The sequence below is a fragment of the Onychostoma macrolepis genome, chromosome 19 (genome assembly GCF_012432095.1).
Source record: "Onychostoma macrolepis isolate SWU-2019 chromosome 19, ASM1243209v1, whole genome shotgun sequence".
In the NCBI taxonomy this organism is placed as follows: Eukaryota; Metazoa; Chordata; class Actinopteri; order Cypriniformes; family Cyprinidae; genus Onychostoma; species Onychostoma macrolepis.
This window is the reverse complement of record NC_081173.1, coordinates 19,418,345-19,441,222: the sequence shown is the minus strand read 5'-3', so window position 1 is coordinate 19,441,222 and position 22,878 is coordinate 19,418,345.

Sequence of the window (22,878 nt, the reverse complement as noted above, 5' to 3'; positions counted from 1 at the left end):
GCCTCCATGAAGTTAAAGGTCAAATGGCATCACTGAAGAGGCATTTGTAATGATAAATATTGCATATTTAGTCAGATCAAGTGGGCTAACTGCACAACATTGACACAATACACATTAAAGAGCAAACATCACTACACTCTTTCTCTGTCTCTCTCTCTCTCTCTGTGTGTGTGTGTGTGTGTGTGTGTGTGTGTGTGTGTGTGTTTATGCACCATCCACAGTTCAGGATTTCTGCTGAGGATTATTGGACATGTCAGTTTTAATGCTGTCTCTGCAGTGCAGGACAGAGGAACAGCCTCGAGTCATTATACAGTAGTATGCAGTGTGTGTGTGTGTAAGAGAGAGAGAGAGCTGGATGATAGTTCAAGTAATGTATAGACAACATGAAATCAAAACGGACCCCATTTACCTTCTTAATAAACGTTATTGTGCATGAACTGCAAAAAAAAATTTAATGTTCTTAGAATTACCTATAATTCCCATCCCTATCAATTTTCCTAATGTAGAAAAAGACACATCCTTTATCATTTTTGTTGAATACTTTGTTTTCACATGTACGCCAAAATAAGGCAGTGAAAGGGTTGCAAACTTGCTTTGCAATTAGGTGGAAAGGAAGTAAATCTTTATACTTTTCTTTCCGCATATATATTTCAGACTTCTTGACACCTCTTACAATTCTGCAGCCAAGTTCCAGTGTCTGCAAGCCCCTCTGTTCACACACACACACACACACACACACACTCCTCTCAACAGCAGGCAGCATTCACTGCCACCAGCCAGTTCACACTCTCTCCTTCACACACACATACACATATATTTATATAATCACACAACTATGCTGCTTTAGAATCCATCTGGACCAAAAACATGACAGTCCGTCCCCTCCACCACCAGGTGCTTTCAGAACAAGGCACAAACAATGAGAAAGTCTGTCTCCCATTGAGCTATGTGACTGTTAAATAACAGTTTAAATTTTGATGTTCTCTGAAGACACAACGGGAAACAGCAAAATCCCCTGATGAGCGCTACGGTATGTCTTAATCTGCCTCTAGAAACTTAATCTGAAATTTACTTACATGTTTTAGTGCATGCAATGTCCAAATGACCAACTGAGCTGAACTGAAGCAAACTGAACTGAAATGAATCACTTTTAAACTAAACTCATTTATCACAATTACCTTGAGATCAGTTGTTTAAAAGTAACTGCAGGAAAATAGTTGAACTGAACGGGGGGGGGGGGACTACAAACTGAACTAAGACTAAGGCCCTGTCCCAAATGGCACCCTAAACCCTCACGGTCTTCCTCAGAGTCCACACTTTCGTGACATAATGCCGCTTTGACTGCGGGGCAGAAGTCGGCTGCGTAGCTCACAGGCTTGCAGGCTCAGTAGAAGTGCGCATCGAGGGCGCATAGCGGCCACAAAGGGGGCGCTCGCGATCACCCTTCTAAACGCTAAAATGACGAATGAGACCCTACGGTCTCGTGGATTTAACGGACACGTGCACGCAGCAGCCATTGTAAATCCTCAAGACCTAAAGTGCACATGAAGTGTGCCATTTGGGACAGGGCCTTAAATTATAAACTTAAAGGAGACCTATTATGCCCCTTTTTACAATATGTAATATAAGTCTTAGGTGTCCCCAGAATGTGCCTGAAGTTTCAGCTTAAAAAACCCCACAAATCATTTATTATACCATTTTGAAAATGCCTATTTTGAGTGGAAGCAGAAACATGCTGTTTTCTAAGTGCACACATCCGAAGCACATGCAGAGAAAGCGGCTGTCACACGGCATGTGAGTAATAAACTACGTTTTCTTTCATATCTTCTTGCGCTTCAAATACACACAAGTTTATGTTAAAAACCATACAAGTTACAAAAACAGTAAATTATGTTTGTGAAGGTAAAGAAATCGCATGTTTATATTAGATGTGTGTGGCAGAAGAGTAATAATAAACCAATAGATCCACTGCTTTCTTGTCTCCTCTGAGGCTGGGACTCTGTGCTCGTCTGAACAGTTAGCATGCTTTGCTTGAACTTTCACCATGGCGTTCGAACTGGTACACCATTGTTGATTGCAAAAACTAAATGGCGGTGCCGTGGGTGGAAACAGGCTGTCACAAATCCAGTTCATGGCCTTCCGTCCGACTACCACAAGAGGTCGCCTCTCCATCATATTGACTCTCACACCACACAGACTGTTACATGTCACTCCGGACTACAGTTCCCATCATACATTGCACTGATTACACACACACAGCTGAATGCACTGATTACACACACACAACTGAATCCAATCAGACACGCTTTATAAGCCTTGGACTTAGTCTTTCAGATCGCCGAGTATTCACTCTCCCAGTGATAGCTACTTAACGGAGCCCTTCCGTGGTGTCTGAGTCTGAGTCTGAGTCTGAGTCTGAGTCTGAGTCTGAGTCTGAGTCTGAGTCTGAGTCTGAATCTGAGTCTGATGGATCAAAATAATGCTCTTCGGATTGCCCTATTGTCTTGCCGTTTGGACTCTGTTTGCCCCTGTCTGGACTATTGTTTGTTTACGGATTACCCCTTTGTCAAGCCCTCTGGATTCTGTTCGCCGATCGAAGACCCACGCTTGCCCTAGGATTACTCTTTGTCTTGCCTGTGTTGTACATGTTTACCATTATATGAACCCTGCCTGTTTCATGACCATGTCTCTAATAAAAGCCTAGCAAATGGATCCACACGTCTCATGTGTCATTCGCCCCGTGACACATGCAGACTAAGTGGCAGTAATATTATAATAAGATCCCCTTTCTATGTCACGGGGGAAGCAAAATCTGAGCGTTTTTTCACATGCTTGCAGAGAAATGTTTACCAAAACAAAAAACAAAGTTACTGGGTTGTTCTTTTTCACGTTTTCTGGGTTGATAGATGCACCGGGGACCCAATTATAGCATTTGAACACAGAAACATTTTCATGATATGTCACCTTTAAATGAAGACTAAGACTGAATTAAGACTATAACTTAGTTCAATAAACTTGGGATATTTTGATTAAAGGTTACTGCAGGAAAATAGCTAAATTGAACTGGTGAATAAATAAACTGAAAGCTAAACTAAACTAAAACAGAAATGAATTTACCCAACTAAATGACCATGTGACCTGTTGGTTAAAAGTAACTGCATAAAAATAGATAAAATAACTAAAAACTAAATGAATGAATGAACGAACGAAGGAACGAACTAACTAAAAATGAATTAAGACCAACTGGTTAAGAGCAACTGCAAATGAATATACTGTATATATTGTATTGAGTTGACTTTACCCAGCTGGCTAACAGTAAATGCACAAAAAAAAAAAACACTATTTACAGTATAGTTCAACTTAACGACACTGGATAAGCTTTTATTTCTCAACACTGTAAAAGCCTTTCCAGGCTCTGAGGCTTCAGTTCATGGTAAAGAGAAGAATGGCTGGATCTCTATGGCAGGAGCTCAATAAAGAGATGCATGTGGGCTGTGTCTGATATTGAGCTTGGCCGAGGTGGGCTGATTGTGAAAAAACACAGCCTTTGTTTTCTATTTCCTTCTCTATATATCTCTTTCTTTATCTTCTAGTATGTGTGCCAGTCTAACTCTCTGAAAACCTCTCTCTCCTGTCCTTCTGCCTGCTTCTTGCACTCTGATAGCCTTTTCTTTCTCTGTCTGTCCATATGTTTTATTTTTTGCTCTTGTGGTTAAGAAAACTTCACTAGTTTCTATCACTGTTCCAATTACACAAAGCAAAAAGTCCTGGTAAGCAGATTTTATTTGTATTCATCCAGAGTTAAACATCTCATTTGCAGTCCAAAACCTTACACCTCACTCTCCAGGAAGCAGTCCAAACCCTGTCTGCGTCCAAACAATGCCGTCCACCTCATACCAAATTCATGACTTCATGTGACATACACACACCTTTCACAACAGTTCCCCGAGGTTTTCAAGAGTCATCTGTAGGTCAGCTTGGTGTTTCTTGCACAGCAATTTCAACAGTAACTATACATTACCTCAATTTCATCACCCCAGCAAGATCCCGGATCCAACATATAGAGGCAGTTAGTCTCTTTTCAGCCAATTGCTTGCATCTTTATCTGTTTTTCTAGCTTTCAGGTGGGCCAGCTTTTCAGGAGCTGCCGGTAGATAGAGGCACAGTTGGAGGAATTTTAATGAACATAGCAAATGGATGGTATCTGCACACCATGGGGAGCATTTGTTTGGACATAATTATCTGTTACAGCTGGCAAATTGAGCCACAGGCCCATGTGTGTCGGCATTAGCACACGTTAATAAAAACGCAGCACTGAGCTAGCCTAGGCCACTCATTTAAACAAGCTACTTCAGGTTGATCTTATTAGAAAATGTGGGAGCCAGTCAGGCCCGTCGCCAAGGGGGGGCATTAGGGGGCAGTGCCCCCCCAAATGACTCGACGTGCCCCCCTGCTTACATGATCACGAGTGAACTTAATATTGAGAACGAAAAATGTTTATTTTACTGATCTAGTCTATGAATATTGCGGGAGAAAATCATGTATTCAGCAGCATTTAGCTCAAAGAACCACTAATCTCTACAACGGTAAAATATTAGGAAGCTAATAAAACAGTGGCGTAGCGGACGGGCACGCAGTGCAGGGCGCGCAAACAGCAGCACATAAGGATTCACACCGTCACCTCACGCACCTGCAGCGCTTCTGTGTAGGGAGAAAAACATAATAAAACAACTTAGGCCTATATAAAAAGAATAAAATAAATTATGGAGTCAATTTAATGCCGCATATATATGCAAAAGAAAATAAAGTTTTGCAAAGAAAAATAAAGAATTGCAAAAGAAAATGAAGTATTGCAAGAAGAAAATAAGTTTTGCAAAGAAAAATAAAGAATTGCAAAAGAAAATGAAGTATTGCAAGAAGAAAATAAGTTTTGCAAAGAAAAATAAAGAATTGCAAAAGAAAATGAAGTATTGCAAAAAGAAAACAAGTTTTGCAAACAAAAATAAAGAATTGAAAAATATAAATAAAACAGAGCATAAGCAATGATTTTGCAATACATATTTTCCATGGCCATATCTACTAATTTATTTGCAATGCAGCTTTTATTTTGCGTTTCAGTCAAGTTTGAGCTTGCCATACCGTTTTCCCCTTTGCGCTTCACGTTTCTGCGCGTCTCACTTTGTGGCGCTGTTTTGACATGGGGGTGGAGTCAGGGGGCGGGGGCGTGTCCAACAGGCCTGGGCATGCCTCCCTGGAAGTGACGTCATCGGCCCGAGACGCAGATCACAGCTGATCCAGGCACCGTCATTGAGCAGAGGCATGCGGGTGGATCGTTTCCTTTTATTCACTAGCTTTAAAACATGCATGTTTTCATTTTATTAACAAATGTATATGTGTATTAGCAGCGTTTGCTCAAGTTGTTAATATGAACATCTGCTGTTTATTTCTCTCAATGTGTGCACACTTTTATAGCATTAAAATGTGTATTGTTTCATTTGGTTAACTAAACGTGCATTAATAGTGCTTGTTTAAAATCTCTTAACCTGTGCACAGCGCTCTTTGTTTACATTAGTTCAGAGTTACTGCTAGTTTTAATGTAAAAGAATGCAATTAACTTCACAAACTATGCATCATTAAAAAGGTCTAAGACTCAAGCTTCATCCATCTCGACTTCGTTTTTCATTTACATAACTCCTGGCATAAATTAAGAAATGACTGTCACTGGAAGTTTAAAAAAAGATTAAAAAGTCTTTTTGGTTTAGTTTTGTCGTGGCCACGAGATATTAAGTTGTGGGAACGTGATAATACTGTATGTCGTGGCCATGAGTTTAATCATGCATAAACAAACCGTGACCATAGCAACCTGGGATTATCAGAGACTGATCAAAAATATTTATCCATCCCACAGTTGATCGTGTCTTTTTATGTAATATATGTGTATATTAGGCTATTATTATTATTATTATTATACAACCCTGAACGTTAAGAGATCGAAATGAAGGGAAAATAAATCAAATAGCCTACATTAACAACGAATATAAAAATATTACCAATACTAATAAAATACATGGACTTACAAGACTTGTGGGATGGATAAAAATGTTTTCTTGTCTGCCTATTTTATTATACTTTATGTAACATTTATTCTTAATAAACTTAATTCGAATGTTGTCTACATCGCGTGCGATACAGTCCAGTACGTAGCCTATGGTTAACACTTCAACCACCAGAGGTCGCTGTATACCTAAAAGCGCCAGCGGGTCGAATTTACCCATGCCATGACTACTGTTTTGATATGGCTAAAAACGTAGTATGTCACTGTATTATGTAATTTCTTAATTTATGCCAGGAGTTATGTAAATGAAAAACGAAGTCGAGATGGATATGAAGCTTGAGTCTTAGACCTTTTTAATGATGTATAGTTTGTGAAGTTAATTGCATTCTTTTACATTAAAACTAGCAGTAACTCTGAACTAATGTAAACAAAGAGCGCTGTGCACAGGTTAAGAGATTTTAAACAAGCACTATTAATGCACATTTAGTTAACCAAATGAAACAATACACATTTTAATGCTATAAAAGTGTGCACACATTGAGAGAAATAAACAGCAGATGTTCATATTAACAACTTGTTTAACTTGAGCAAACGCTGCTAATACACATATACATTTGTTAATAAAATGAAAACATGCATGTTTTAAAGCTAGTGAATAAAAGGAAACGATCCACCCGCATGCCTCTGCTCAATGACGGTGCCTGGATCAGCTGTGATCTGCCTCGGCCGATGACGTCACTTCCAGGGAGGCATGCCCAGGCCTGTTGGACACGCCCCCGTCCCCTGACTCCACCCCCATGTCAAAACACCGCCACAAAGTGAGACGCGCAGAAACGTGAAGCGCAAAGGGGAAAACGGTATCGCAAGCTCAAACTTGACTGAAACGCAAAATAAAAGCTGCATTGCAAATAAATTAGTAGATATGGCCATGGAAAATATGTATTGCAAAATCATTGCTTTTGCTCTGTTTTATTTATATTTTGCAATTCTTTATTTTTGTTTGCAAAACTTATTTTCTTTTTGCAATACTTCATTTTCTTTGCAAAACTTATTTTCTTCTTGCAATACTTCATTTTCTTTTGCAAAACATTATTTTCTTTTGCATATATATGCGGCATTAAATTGACTCCATAATAAATAGTCCTGAATGAAATTTGTTTCACTTAAATAATTAACATATTAAAAAATTTATAAAAAAAAAACTGCGACATGTCTACACTGAGTTTCGTTTTATTTTTGGGACCGCACAAGTTCAAGGAAACCGAGAGGACTGAAAGCTCACCTTATTTGTTTTATTTATTTTACAAAAGCACAATGTTTTGTTTTTATTGTGAGTGTAGGCCTACACAAATAAAAGTGAATCCAAGCAATCGTGCCGCTCGTGGGAAACATTTGTATTCATGCCGAATTCAGTTTCTCTTTAAATAAATAAGTCATAATATAACATATAAAACAAAAGTCGACAGATTATCAACAGACTATCTTTTTAAATATGTTTTAATATAGAACTTGATCAATTTAAGTAATAATACAGGTTGTTATTGTTTTGGTGAATGTCTGTTTATAAGATCATAAAAAAGTGTGCCCTCCTATGAAAACGAATAAAATTTTTTATTAAATACTGTATTAGGATGACGCATTTTTAACACCATTTTAAATAGATTATTTTATTTTTATTGTTATTATTTTACAATGTTTATTCTAGTATATTATTACTAATGTATAACATTGTCTATTAAAACATTTATAATTACAAAACAATTGTAACAAGCTGGAACGTGCTGTAATAAATTTATTTGGATTTATATTGATTATTTAAATGTAATATTAATATATTTATATGTAATAAATTCTTATACAAACCAAAATAAAATTTTCATTATTTGTTAATATTATTATACAATGTTAATTATATGTCGACAATGTTAATTACTTTATAATTTACATTTCAAATGACAAAAAATTGCAACAAGCTGAAAATTACTGTAACAAATTTAGTTGGATGTATATATTTAATATTATTATTTATTAATATGTGATTACTTCTTATATAAACTCCACAAATTCATAAACACTTACTAATTTTTATTATTTGTTAATTATAAAATGTTAATTGTTATAATAAATAAATTCTTATATAAACTCAAAAACACTGATGGTAAATGATGCCATATAATGTTATACATTTGTAGTTTAACACATTCTTGCTGATATTTTCACTTTGCAATGTCTTTGTCATTTCAAACCTGTAAAGTGTTATTTATTGAACAAAAGGCTAATTTTTGAATATTTTAATGCAACCCATTTCATACAGTATAACAACAGTTCTACCACAAGCTACAAAAAAGAAAAAGAAAAGCATCATGGAAAGTCAATTCAACATGCGCTACATCTTTAGTCTTCTCAAGTCTTTGTGTGACAAATACACTGAGATATACAGTATAATAATACTGCAGCATTGTATATGGACCAGTGTTATGGTGCTTTTTGTAGCTCAAAAGATGTGGTCACTTTGAACTGTCACATAGAAACTAGCAGCATGAAATTTCTCATTTGTATCAAGCAGAACAAATGTCATTACATGATGATAAAAAAAAAATAATGACTGAAATGGGTGAACTATCCCTTTAAGGCCTCCTTAGCTTTAGCCTTTTGTTTCTGATGCAACGCAGCACCAATAACAGGTTAAAATCACTGATGTCTTACTCTCGGATCCCCATAACGCTGACACAGCCCTGCAGAGACCTCGCAGGAAGGAGTCTTCAAAGACAAGCAGGTGATAGCAGGGAGCAATGTGGCGTAGGTGGGGGCGGTTGGGCTGGAGGGGGAGTGGCTTAAATGCTAATAAGAGCGCAAACGAATAAAGGTATCAAAATGACTGTGAAGGAATAAGCTGTGTCTGCTCACCGAGTTGTTGCCGCTGAATCGATGCTGAGGGGCTACCGAGGTAATTTACGACATGATCGCTATGTCGCTGAGAGCAGGGCATAAATCTACCTCATCACAATTAAACCAAGGGCATAGCAAGGACTAGCCTAATGTGGAGAGAAGGAAAACAGGAAGAGAAACAGATAAATGTAAAGATGAAACGGTTATACTACACGGTCGCAATCACTAACTACCCACAATCCAGTTTAACCAGGTGCTAAATGAGTTGAAATAGTGCTCCACCATTTCAAAATAGTGCTCCTACTTTCTATGCAAATTAGGCTCATTATGGATTCACAAATCTGAGCTGCTATTAGTGCAATAAACCACTATTGTGTTTTGTTGTAGTTCTTTGTTAATTTGCATGCTAATATAAGAGGCATTTCAACAATAACTAATCAAGAGAAATTGTTGACCAGTTTCTCCAATTCATTCATCAATGGTTTCTGCAGTTTTCCTCACCACTCCAGCATGGTCAGTTCATTTACATAAAGCAGTGGGTTAATTAAACGAGAGCATATATCTCCTATGCTACCCTCTCAGTGCAAAGGGCCCTACTGAAAACCAGGCCTGCAAATGAATGAATCTAAACAATCTACTGACAAGCTTCCCGAGGGATACTACCATACTTCATCATATGTAATGCAATTTCTCGGATGTTCACTCCATAAAAAGCTGCAATAATTAATTTAGAGGCGTGGAAAATTAAATTAGACAAACATACAGATTTGAACTCACAAGATCAGATCGGCTACACAGAGATTAATTATATTTTCTCTAAATGTGAAAAATTAATAAATATATTAATACAGAAAATGAGTTAATATTTGGGTTAATTTTGCACTCTTTCATCACAAAATGTTATTTGACAAAAATTATAGTAAATTATAGTAAAATTTACAAAAATTACTGAATATGATGAAATGAATTATATAAAGCTAAATGAAATAATATATAAGTAATATAATAAATGAAAAGATGTATATACATTCTGTTCAAAAGTTTAGGGTCAGTAAGTTTTATATATATATATATATATATATATATAAGAAATTAATACTTTTATATTGCAAAAATGCATAGAATTGATTAGAAAATACCGTAAAAAATATTTATGATGTTAAAAGAGGCAAAACATTTCCATTTCAAATAAATACTGCTCTTCTGAACTTGTCTATTTAATCAAAGAATCCAGAAAATATTTTTTCAATATTGATAATAAAAAGAAATATTTCATCAGCATGTATAATGCTGAAGGATCATGTGACACTGAAAACTGAAGTAATGATACTGAAAATTCAGTTTTGCCATCACAAGAATAAATAAATAAATTAATTAATTAATAAAAAATAAATTTTTCAAAAGATATTAAAAGAGAAAAAAGCTATTTTACACTTCACAGTATTACTGTTTTTACTGTAATCAAATAAATGTAGCCTTGGTAAACATAAGTGTGAGCATTAACATTCAATTTTATCGACACCAAATCTTTGAATGGAAATCGATATGAAAATCACAATGTTCACTAAGGGAACTGTTCTAATTGGCCAAAATCGAATTGCTTCCTACTAGGTCATAAGCGCAAACCTCAACCTAACCCATATAAACCCGCTCTGCTTTATGCCGCAACTTTTTTGAGTTACTGTTAAAAAGGAAATAAAGAGATGTCAGGCCAGATACATCAGTTGCCAAGGCAATGGCCCACCCAGCCAGACCGTGATTGGTGCTGGTGGGCGGAGGCCGGGAACGGGACGCTTGATGAACGTCTCAGGTACGTGGGCGTGTTCAGCCCCCGCGGTCTGACGGATGAAGCGATGGGGGAGCTCATCTGACAAAGTCATCTTGCCCCCCAACTGATACACCTTAATGATGAATGCGTACCTGACGTAGTTGACAGGAGAGGGTGGAAAACAATTAGTGCCATGTTGATCTGCCCGTCTCTCCCCTCTGCACATGAAAGTGGGACAATCAGTCTCCTTATCTCCATTAGCGCCGACAAACAACGAGGCAGAAAGCAAGAACAAACGAGCGCAGAGAAAAGATAAACGCACGCCAGTGCAGCAGGAGAGAGTGGAGAACAATGAAGTGTCTGGCCTCGTGACGCCATTATCATTAGTAATAATACGAGTTGAGTGAAGCGCGAAGGGGATGAAATAAATAACAGGATGTGTGATGAACAGATGAGACCGGGAGAGGAACAGGGGGATACAGAGAGCCGCGGCTCTGTGGCAACCAGGTCAGCTTGATAAATGCAAGTGTCTCGCAGGGGGATGGGATGCGGAATTCTCTTTGTCTCATCTGCCGCAGACACAATTTGGGCTTTGTAGAATAATTCGCCAACATGAGGGTGGACATGTCTTCCCTGTCCTTTCGCAGCTGTGGGGACAGGTGCTATTGTTCAGACTGTATGATTGGAAGGTGATGATTAAAACATTTTTCCACCCTCCCTTTGTCTGATTTCGCCGAACAGCGTAGTAGTCCTAAACCCCTGGGAGAATTTGTATCCAGAAAGGGCAACGGTCATGGAAACAGTCCTTTATCCACTAGAGGAACGATTCTATTCTTGGTTTAGGTTAGTTTTCCATTGTGTATCTTAAAAATAGGGTTCAAATATATTCAGAAATAATGAAAGGGAAAAGAGGATAAAGGACATGGGTTGTTTCACATTAGTGTAGGAGTGCACAATGAAAAACAAAATTGTGCTGCAAGTATTTGTCCTTGCTTTTCCCTTCGCCATCATCCAAAATCAAACCGTTACTCATCAAGCCCACGTGAAATCTGCCCGCTGCTCATTTTCTATGTTGCTTGGGAGGGGAAAAAATCTGTGGAATTTAAAGTTAAAAAAAGATGGAAGGCCCAAATTCTTTCACTGTGCCCTAACCAGGCATGACGAGACAAAATCCACATTTTTGTCTGTTTCTCTTCTCAAGGGAGCTACAAGAATGAGGGCTTTTCAACCAGGTATGACATGACAAAATTCCAGCAGCCTGAAAGAAAAAATGGGGTGTGGCCTGATCCAATCACAAAAAAATAGCCAATCAGGAGTGTTCTCTATGTTAGCTGAACAGAAAATAGAAATAGAAAATCCCAATCATCTTCCCTATGGGAGAAATGTTTTTTTGTTTTTTTTTAAATAATCGCGTTTAAAAACAGAATTCCAGGGGTGATGTAGATTCTCACATGATTCTGCAAAAAAAACTCCAATGAGAGAAACCAAACAAGCAAATAGTATCAAAAGATCTCATTAACACTCACAGAACTCCTATGAAGCACTTCGAATGATGTAAAAGAGAGAGTCTCTCTTTGCTACTTAATTACACGGCCATCCTTAGGGCAGTGCAACTGGTGCGGGCCCCGCAACGAATGGAACAACCCCCCCAAGATCCCCCCCCCCAGCAATGCGTTTGTGTAAAAAAAATATTTAAAACTTTATAAGCTGTAATCTCTAGCTTTCGCTAACTGTCAAACGCGCATTCACAAGAGAGTGGCGTTCCAGAGGATGACGTACAACATTTAATATAACTCCTACAATAAATGATTGTAATCGTCTGAAAGAAGAAAATCATATAAACTTAGAATGGCTTGAAGGTGAGTAAATAATGAGTTAATTTTTTTTGGGGGGGGGGGTGAAGTATCCCTTTAAATCAGTAGTTTTACATTTAACAGTCATTTTCCATTTGACTCTCATTTGCAACACTTCATGGGATGTAATTCTTTTCCTCGTTAAAGCTATTAATTTTGTAGTAACTTTTTAGTAACTTTGTCATTCTGTCCAAATTCCAAACACTTTTTGCTTAAACTATAACAAATTCAAGTGTGCGCACAGATAGAGAATGAGTCCCACTCTTTTATGGACCAGAACTGGCCCCCCGACTGAGCCTGGTTTCTCCCAAGGTTTTTTTCTCCATTCTGTCACCGATGGAGTTTCGGTTCCTTGCCACGGCTTGTCTGGCTTGCTTTGTTGGGGACACTTCATTTCCAGCGATATCGTCGACTTGATTGCACAGATACTATTTAAACTGAACTGGGGTGCTTTCCCAACGTTACCAATAGAGTTCAATGGAACTAACGACCATAGTTAGCTAACGATGCTTTGGGGAAATGCACCCCTGAGCTGGACGATGACATCATGACATGCCTTTAACTGAAAATTGAGTGTTTAATCTTGTCATTTTACATTATTGACACACTATTTTCCTATTTTGATTAATAAAGGTGACTTGACTTGACCATTCACAAAATGTCCTTGCATCTGTTTTTCCATTTTTTTTTTTTTACTTGCAAACATGCTAGATGGAAATCTTTGACCCATGAGCACCGAGTTTTTAAGACATGTCCAATTAAAAGCTCAACAATGGATCTCAAAACATTTCTTATGTTGCATTCTATCTAGCAGCTTTGGAACACAAGAATGAGTCCTACGTAAACAGACTCTTATTTGTAGCTGGAAAAAAAAAACATTTGCAAATAATGTCGTAGGCCTTGTGGGTATCGCACATCTTCTGATATGTCATGTAGTGACACTTGTATTCTAATTATGTTTGGGTCATTTCCTGATTTGCCCAACATTTCCTACAAGATCTCTTGTCTCCAGTCTACAACAGACAAAAAGTTAATATATAAATGTTAATAACAGAATACATAACCACATTTATTTGCCAGGACCACATGCTCAGATTTCCGGCAATCTGAGTGAACACCTTCCATGTGATTCTGTGGAAGCCCTGGATTATCAAATCCTCTCTTATCTTCTGCCTCCACAGAGACATTAGCATTGTACTTAGTACAACTGTTTCCGCATACAAGCCGATAGCATCTACATAAATGCAATTTTACCACTCAGTGGAGGTATTTTCCATTAAAAAGTGTTGTGGAGGAGGGGAGGCGAGTTGTTTGCTGAAACCAGATGTGTGGGAGTTCTTTGATTTTTCTGCTGGTTGATCAGACCCGATGAAGTCACTGAGATGGCATGAGCGCAGACCTGCGTGTTGCACATATGTGCGAGAGCTTGTGGGAGTGTTAACTCGTACTGTGGAGGTTTTCTTTTCTTCTGCTTGATTGAGGTGGTGATGGAACCCACAGACTTTGTGATGGACACCACAGGAGCAGATTTTCGGAGTGACTCAAAGTGCTTGTGATTGTGTGTGTGTGTGTGACGGTGATGACAGTGACAGAGATGGGCATACAGCAGTAATGGAGTTTACACACAGAGAGCGGGTATCATAGTGACAGACGCCATGGTGGGAGCGTAAAAGACCTCATTCTTGTTGCCCCCTGAGAAGAGAGAAAAAAAGACAATATGTGAAACTTTTGAAACTGGACTTTCAAAGTCTTTTCAAAAACATGAACACACTTTTCTAAAGAGCTCTTATGTCCCGAGGGATATTTAGTCACCTTGATGATGAGCGGGGGGGAAGAAAGCTTATTATGGGATCACATCCTTCATGAAGAGGCTCTCACGCTCACACAGGAAGCTGCACAGGCCACTTTGAACTCATTTAACAAAATCATTATTTACTGCAATAACAGACCTCTATACATACATACATACACAGGGTATATATATATATATATATATATAATATCATTTTGGAAGAGTATTGTAGGACTCTATGGAAATTCAAAGTAATTTAAGTGTCTATTTTAGCCCATAGATCCTAGTACTTTTAAAATACAAAGAGAAAGCTACTGTTATCATATTTTTATTATAAATTATATTATTATTTCATAACAATTTATCACATTCGACCCATATTCTCAGTCCAGTAATGTAGAAAAAACACTTATACACAGATCGTAGTATTTGTTGTATTAAATTAATATTAATTAAAATGTATGTTTTAAATATTTAAATATTTCATATTTTATCATTAATATTTAAAATTAATTTATGATCAAATAATATTATAATATTTAAATATTATAATTATTATTAAAGCAAAAACAAATAAAATAAAACAAATAATCCAGAACTTTCTTTTTGTTATCCACAATATATTTTAAACTTGCTTTTTATTATTAACGCTAACAGCCGATAAGGCAGGGGTGTCAAAGGCAGGCAAGGCAAGGCAAGGCAGTTTAGCTTCAACCCTAATTAAGCACACCTGATCCAGCTAATCAAGTCCTTCAAGCTTATTTGAAAAGTACATGATATTTGTGGTGGAGCAGGGTTGGAACTAAACTCTGCAGGGCTGCGGCCCTCCAGGAACTGAGAGAATTGATTGATACCCCAGCTATAAGGCTTGAGCTTGATGATTTTGTTGTTGTTGTTGTCTTTATTCTGTGTTTTCTCTGAAGAGGACATGGGTTCAGTTCACCAGGATTCATTTGAGTTTGAATCATGATTCATAAGCTTTCAAATCCTGAGAAGGGCAGCAGATCATGTGGGCAGCCTGAACTAGTTTTAATATCAGTCTTTCATCAAGACTTTCATCAGGACTGAGAGCTAAACAACAGGCCAGCTCACACGGGACCAGACATACAGAGTTATTGATGTTCGTGTGGGAAAGGGAGCTGATTACTACAGCCTCTCTCAACCCTCGGAGAGAACACCACATAACACATGGACACACACTGATGCAGTAAGGAGGTGTAAATACGTAAGCACACACGTCACCAAGACACCTCATATGGGTCTAAACAGAAAAGTAAACTAATGACAAACTATCAATAGATGTAAGCAGTCAAGGTAAACATATTAAGAATCACACACAATCACAAAAAAAACCCAGTATATGCACAAACATTCATGCAAAAGCCAAAAAATAACAAAAATAATATTTTGGTATGAATGCACACACAGGTGATCTCTCTGATTAGAACGAGGCGACTCCAAACAGTGGGTAAAGACCATGCATGTTGCAAATAAATGGGATTATGAGTCGAGCAGATGAAGGCTGGTCTTGTGCAGTTATGATGACCTTTCCAGCAGAATAAATCATGAAACGGGAATAGAGATGTGGCAGGCACGGGGAGGAGGGAAAAGCATACACGCTCATGTCCCACATAACTCAGCTCGGCTCTGAGATATCAGAGCGTGGCCTTCAAAACTGATGCGCCGTCAGTATTCAGCCGTATAAACACCGACCTTCACTCCAATGTCCTTGACATTGCCGCTGGTCTCGGGTCTGCAGTCAAAGGAGCAGCTTGTCCAAAAAGGAAATTCAGTCATTATTATTTACTCAAAAATATGTAGAATAATGCTATTTTTCATGTGGAAACACAAAAGGAGAATTTTGAAGAATTTCCACAAATACTTTCTAACTGTCAAGCTAAACAAATGCCCAAAAACTGCAATATAAAAGCAATATAAAAGGCCTTTGCACAATATTTTAAAGTCATATAGTATGATAGATTAACGGTTATGAAAATAATGTAAAAACGCAAATCTATCAAAAATGAATAATCCATAATAAATATAGCCTACTATAGAAATATAAAAATGAAATGAAATGCTATGTTTACACATTTACATACGACCTTTGCATTACATTTAAATATTTTTAAGGTCATATCATAGATTTGTGAGTGGAAAAAAGGAAAAAAATTACTTATTCCTCTTCATAGAATAAAATCACCAGTACTAAAATAACATATAAAACTAAATGTAATCCAAAAAATGTAAAATATAAATCTAAAAATATTAAAAACAATTTTCATTCAATATTAAATAAAAACTTACGCTTAAATAAAAAATGACGCTTTGTCAAGTAACTGAAGTACTAGTTCAATATAAATGCAAAATAACAGGAAAAAATAAAACTAATAATACATAATTAAATTATATGAAAATACTGGAAAAAAAAAGCCAATTCAAAATATCAATAAATATGATAAAATTATATAAATAACATTAAACACTGGCCCTCGGACTGATCTGGTGAACCATCATTGTTTGGACAACAATACATAAAGAAATGCTGAATGTTTGGTGTCACAGAAGGATGAGGATGAATAAATTAAATGCATTTTTATTTTTGGGTGATCAATTCCTAACACAACAAGAAAGAAATCCTCCAGAAATGCACTTGAATGAAATTTTCCATTGAACATAATAGTAAACACAGTGTATGATACCAGACTATACATATACTTTCTTTTTCAACCCTAAATGCATGGCTCATTTATCTCTAAAAGAAAGAAAGAAAAAGAGAAGGTGAGAGAGATACAGAGAGAAACTGATCTGTCCCCTGGGTGAGCTCCAGTAATGGGATTAGGCCGCTGTTGAATATTACTTTGAATGGACAGAGCTTTGGATAGCTTAAGGCCTCACATGGGTGATCTCTATAAAATATCCAAATACATGCTGCTGCCCGCTAGAGATGGTCTGATCTGAGCCGAGCATGCTCATCAAACTACTGCTCAAAGAACAAAGACACATGATGTGGACAGACGTTTCTGCAGTTTTTCTGTGCATGTGTGAATCTTTCATCATTTTCATTCATAATCACAATCTAGGATGGATTAAATTCTTTCATTTAGTTTAATAATGGTATATTAACTAATAAACAGCATTTCTTTAGACAAGGACTAGCACAACTCAGATGATCTGAAATGTTTGAGTTCATTTTAAAATAACTGAAATGACTCTTAATGACTCTTAGAACCCATGTGTGAAGATACTAGCATCTGTTCTCAGGAGAAACATCTACACTCTTAAAAATAAAGGTTTTTATAGGCATCCATGAAGAACCTCTAACACCCACTAAACCTTTCCATTCCAAAAAAGTTCTTTATAGTGGAAAAAGGTCCTTTAGATTTTTAAAATGTCCTTCACACTAAGAAAAAAAATATTTCCTGAGAGCTGAAAGGTTCTTTGGGGAACCAAAATCAGTTGCGTTTGGGAAACCAAAAACAGATGCCTGTCTGAAACCCATATTTTTAAGTGTTTAAGCAGCAGAAGACTTGAAAGTAAAGCACTTAAACAACTTAAAGTGGTTTGCTGGTCTTAGCTGACTTATGCTGGTCTCCCAACCTGGTGTTCAGCTGCTTTCCCTGTATGAAAAGTGCACAAAACCTTCTAAAATCAGCAAACCAGATCAGCTCAAACAGGTTGGGACAAACAGGTCTTCAAGCCTGTTATCTGTAAAACACACGTATATCATAATGATAATATTGCATTATTTCTATCTCGCTTTCACAGACTTCCATTTAAGCTCTCTGCACACTTAAAGAGACACACAGATACTACGCAGGGTCATTTGTTAAGAGTGAAATGGCTTATTAGTGCTTGTCCATGATCACCTGATTTATTCTCTTGTTGGTGCTCCCACTCGCATTGATTTACACTGCTTACAAATTACACCATGTATCTATTAGTGAGATCTCATCCACAGGCCCATCAGGCAGCTATAAAGAAGGCCAAAAACAAGATATAAAAGTACAGCTCACTGACCCACTACACAAGAATTACTACACTCACTGTATTAATCTTCAAACTATGCCCATCACAGTAAATGTTTACCGGCAAACTAGCGTATCAGCTGAATTGGCCTCATTTGCGGAGTGCCCCTTCAAACCTCTATATTTAGCTGTTTTATGGCATTTAAGAGTGTTAACATTAGACTTTAAAGAGCAGCACAAACTTGATACTTTCTGTCAGGTTCATTATAATTTCTGGACAGTTTAATCAGCAGGCATTAATATTAAAGAAGACTTCATATGCAAGGATTTAAGCCGGCCCACAGGAGACAGACCTCGTGATCCAGCGTGTTACGTGACAGTTCAGGCCTGTACACGTTGCACTGCAATGAGGGCTGCACATCCAGTGTTAAGTTCTCCAACACTGACAAAACTGACAAAAAATTAAATAAGGGAAATAATTACACTGCAGTATGGTAACAATGATTTGTTATTGTTTCTAAAATGTTGAATTAACATTGTGCTCCAATCAGAATGTGATGATAAATCTTAAACTACGACATCTAAATCACATGTTAAAATTAAGTTTAAATATATTTATATCAATGTTTCGAAAAAATATATTTAAATATTAACAAATCCATTTGTTTATATGTTTAAATTAATACACACCTGGTTAAAAATTGGGGTTTCTATTAATCAAAGAATCTGAAAAAAGGATCACTGTTTTCCATAATAATAATAATAATAAGAAGAAGAAGAAGAAATTTTTCTTAAGCTGCAAATCAGCATATTAGACTGATTTCTAAAGTATTACGTGAAACTAAAGACTGGAATAATGACTGCTGAAAATTCAACTCAGGAATTCCATCAGAGGAATAAATGACTTAATTTTTAAGTATATTAAAATAGAAAACAGTTATTTGTATTTTACTGTATTTTAAAATCATTTAAATTATAGCATTTTTAAGACCTTTAAAAAGGCTATCATTTTAATGTTGAAAAATGTGGTTCAACACATTATGAAACTAAAAATAAATGCTATGTATCTAAATATAAATAAATGTATCTATTGACTACAATAAGAAAACTAAAAAAAGATGGATTGACAAATGATCATTTACAACCCATTCACAATGTATATAGCAAAACAGGATGTTCAAAAACAAAAATGTAGAGTGAGATGAGATTGGATCATAGACGTAAGCACTATATAACAAAATGGAGCAAAATATGAGGCATTACATTAACTGAAAAGGAATGTTGTTTCAGACACACAAAATGTTGCATCCAAATAACTCAAATGTTATCTCAAGAGTTATTTATTATTGACCTCTGCTCTTATGTTATATGTTTGTGCACAAGTATATTATTCTCTGAAGGCATGAACTCAGTGACTGAGGTCTGAGTGACAATTAAAGGCCGTATGTGCAGTTAAAGAGCGCCCTCTATAGGTGAGTGGAGTTATTACCAGTCTGACAAGGGGCAACAGTCATCCTTTCACTTCTAATTACCTTCAAACGAAACACAGTGTCCACATAACTACCTCATTCAGTCATCAATTCCTCCGTCAGAGACGCTAACACAGCATGAGAAACACCAACACACAAGTGTGGGCATGAATCACATCACTGAATCACAAATCACACAAAAATAACCATTTCCCAAAGAGGTAAACATATTCAAACATATCCTTCATGGTAAACACAGTACAAATTTCAATTTAAAGCTGTCACCTAAAATGTTTTCCTACTAATCTGTCCAGTTGTGATCAAATGGCACTCCACTCACTGCATGAAGCAGTTTGAGCCGTTTTGCCTCCAGCTGTGACGGATGAACTCATAATGCAGGAATTTACAAGGACAAACAGTCTGATGGATTGACGAGAGAGAACAGAGAGACGAGAAGATCAAACGGATGTGAATGGAAGCGGGAGACCAAAGGGGTGAAAGCAGTTCAATCAATCTTACATTCAGTACAACACAGAAGTATGTGTGTTTGTTTTACAGGATATGTGAAGACACTCCAAACAACACGGCTGTCATTGAAACACCTGAGACGAGAAGTCTGTCTGTGACTTGTTTATTTGTCCATTAACAAATGTGTTTAATTCAGAGCATCCTAAGACAGAACTATAACAAAATACATCCCCACACACAGAGGACAGTTGCCTTCGGTCATTTCCTTCAATTCACACAGTCTCCCTTTGGGCCTTCAAGCAACACCTAACCCTTCAGGAAACCATTCTTATCTCGAGCCATGACGTGACCATGTGATTTCCAGTGCCCCTCAACAAAAGCCCTGGGTGCCCAACTGACTCACATATTGCTGCCTGTATTTCACACACAGTGAGACCTCGACATGCATGCGCTCACACACAGTCTCACAGACATACATCCACGCTGCATACTTACACAAGCGGTGGTTCTCAAATGATGGGTCGGGACCCAAAATATGGGCCAAAAATCTCTTTCAATAGGGTCCTGGGAGAAGGCTAATACTGGCCAACTAATACTATTTCAATTTCAGGATTATCAATGGCAAAAAAATTACAAAAACAGATCCATCCTCCACATTATTCATGGTGACTTGCAATTAAAAATAATGATAATAATAATAAAAATGATTACACCCCATACGAAGATATGATGCACCGAAATTCATTAGTTCAAATACCCATTTTCCCACATGTAATTACCTAATAAGTTTTTGGTTAAATGAAAACTATGAAAAACTTATGATAAGAAAATGTGGTTAATCACTCATATGAAGAAATGAACTGATGTTAAGGATATCGGATTGTTTACCTAAAAAAAAAAAACGGTTCAGCTTAATTTGCTTGGTAAAGCAAATAAATGGATGTGTGTCCAATACTGCCTTCTTGTTTCCATTTACTCATTTCCATTCGGATTGGCCCTATGAAAAGTGAAAAATCCCCAAAACAACTTATAGAAACCCAATTGCCTGACTGAAAGTGAATAAACAATATACAAATTTGTAGGCTATTGCAACATTTCTTTCTTAATTAGCTATGCATCACGATATTTTCAGGTAACTATACACCAACTATAATCTACATGTTTATTGAGAGATTTTCATTCCACAACACGACATTCTACAAATAGCACAAGAAAAAGCTGAGAAAAGTTGCTGCAAAATCAATAATTTCGGGCAAAATAATCAGAAAAAAACACAAGCAATAATTTATACATTTCCTGCATTTTCCTATTTATTCCACATGATAAAATGCAGTTCAAAATAATTAAACAACTGAAGTGAAGTTTTGGGTCACAACTTTATGTTCAATGTAAAATATGGATCCTGAAGCAAAACCAGTGATGAACAACATACAAATATTATACGGGTTATACCTGAAACAAAATATATCACGATATATTGATGACAAATATTACAATATGAGGTATTACACAATGAAATATTATAATACACTGGACCTCACAGTATAATCAGCCACAGACTATTTAAGGTTTTTAATATTCCTTTCTTATGAAAGTAACAAGAAAACTGACACCCAATCTGTCAGTGCTTCCTTGTTCTCTACATCTATTTTCCAGTTTTCTATTAAGTTACAGCAGCAGTCTCTGATTCCATTCATGAGTGAGGCCATTAAAAAAAGATAATGAAGGATAATAGGCCAACTGGCATTGAAAGATCCCGGATTTGCTCATTTTCCTCTTTATTAATACGGGCCATGAATATGAATGGTTATGGATATTAGTGCTTTGAGAGAAATCAAAAACTCCCATTAAAACTACACACGCAGCTTTAAAACGTCTGCTCAGGCACATCGGTGAAACAGGAAGAGCGAGAAACCGAGAAAGAGAGAGAGAGAGACAGGCAGAGAATGAAATCACAGAGCTCATGGTCGTGTCAATGAAGGCAGAGGGGAAGAGGAAAGCTGACAAACATGTCAAAGCAGACACTAAAGCACTGCCGCGCTGTCAGCCGAGACAAACAAACGCACTCAAACATTTGTTTGAAAACGTCTTCATTGATTTCTGCAGCAAAACACATAGAGAATTAACATGGTGCACACGAAGCAGTTCACAACAACGAAATAAGAAGTTTGGTCAGAAGGAAAAAAAGGCCTATCCAATCAATCAGCATTTCAAAGGCAGAAGAGTGACGTGTTTGTTTGTTCTGGGAGTCTACAATTTCTTTCCATGTGTAATTCAAGACTTGTGAACAAAACAAATCCAGGTCTGAGACTCAACAATGTATTTTCACCAATAAAAAAAATCCAAATCCCAAGCTTGATCAGGAATACATTTGCTGACATGGTTTACTTGAGCCTGCAGACACGGGACATCACTCTTCAGATGACAACCGATGAGACGTAAACGGGTTCACGCTGAACTCCAGTTACTGACAGACTCTTTGCGCATCATAATGGAAAAACCGACATTGTGAAACCTACCTCCGAGGAAAAACATAACTTTTCGCCATGATTGACAGTGAGCTGGTTTGAATTCTAAAGGATGTTGTTTATTTGCTCACTGAATCATTCAGGTTCT